Here is a 1,528-nt window from a genome sequence, read left to right as displayed (position 1 = left end):
TAGACTTAAGAATAGCTGCCTTAGACAAAAAATTAGGCCTAAAACATACAAATTCATTCTATAAAATTTGGGGTGGAAAATGGCAATGAAAATTTTATGGTAAATCTATAGGACAATTAAAATAATGAAAATAATTAAAGAAATTCTTAAATCTTACATTGCCAATTGAGAGAAATCCATCAATCAAATGGGAGAGATATATTGGCTTCTTTCATATTAATTCCTGTGGGTGCAAAAAAACAGGGAAAGAGGGGAAGAAACCTCTCAACCCATGAATGTCAATGAAATGTACCCATTAAGCCCAACTGGTGTGGCTCAGTTGATTGAGTCTAGTCCCATGCACCAAGAGCTGGCCAGTTCGATTCCCAGTCAGGGCACATGCCCAGGTTGCTGGCTTGATCATCAATGGGAGCGTATAGGAGGCAGCTGGTGGATTATTCTCTCTTATCAATGTTTCTAACTCTCTCTCTATCCCTTCCTCTCTCTGTAAGATCAATGAAAACATACTTTAAAAAGAAATGTATCCATTAAAAATTTTGATCTATATTAAATGTTTCTAAACTATTAATTTCACCTTGAGAAAGGAACAAGAAGTCCACAAGCTAAATTCCTAAGCATTAAACTTGTCTAGATTGTCACTATCTAAGATTGGTTTTCAATGGGCTCAAACTGCCTCCAAAATATGACTAATGGGCTCAAACTGACTCCAAAATATGACTAAATAAGCCTTATTTCTATTGCTGTGCATTTCTACTGAATTGATTCTAACTGCTAATGTGGTTAGGAAAGCAGTTTCTGCTGTTGGCTACAAAATTCAAATTATCCATATATGCAACAAACTTCAGAAGTTGACAACAGGGCCTTCATGACCGAGTTCTAATCTCTTATTTTTTTGCCAAAAAATGAAGATTGAGTGAGAGATTAACTCTCAAGAGGAAAATGGTCATTATATGTGAATACTCATTAGATATGCACAGATCTTACCAGTTCTAATTTTGACCTGCCATGGAACCTGTGAAGTCACTCCAAATATTTCTTAGTGGGGGGAAAGGTTAGTTAGGAGGTAAAAGTTCTCCAAATTCCAATAATTAAAAAAAAAAGTTCTCCTAATTTGTTTCAAACCATTTGCTTCTTACCAGATAACCATTCTTTTTCATTTACTCTAAGACCTTCACACCGTTGCCAAAAACAAAAACCTCGCCAAACTTGCATTCGGGCCAAACGACAGTGCCTGCGTCCCCGTAGATAAGGAAGCTGCACTTACTCAGGAGACAGGAGAGCACTGATTAGTTACATGAGCCATTTCCACATTCGCGGTTCCCATTCCGAAATCTCGGCCGCGGCGGCCACGCGGAGCGCGACCCCCGGATTCTCCTGGGGCGTTGGGGCGGGAAAGGAACTTTCGGAAGCCCCAGCCGGGGGCCCCTTTCGGGGCTTCGAAGGCCCAAAGTCAGGAGGGGAATTCCGCTCCCCCCCTTGGAAAGAGAAGGGAGAGTTCCTGGGTCCGGGGCCTATAATCCCGCCCCGA

The sequence above is a fragment of the Myotis lucifugus genome, unplaced genomic scaffold (genome assembly GCF_000147115.1).
Source record: "Myotis lucifugus unplaced genomic scaffold, Myoluc2.0 scaffold_144, whole genome shotgun sequence".
In the NCBI taxonomy this organism is placed as follows: Eukaryota; Metazoa; Chordata; class Mammalia; order Chiroptera; family Vespertilionidae; genus Myotis; species Myotis lucifugus.
This window is presented reverse-complemented; position numbering follows the sequence as displayed.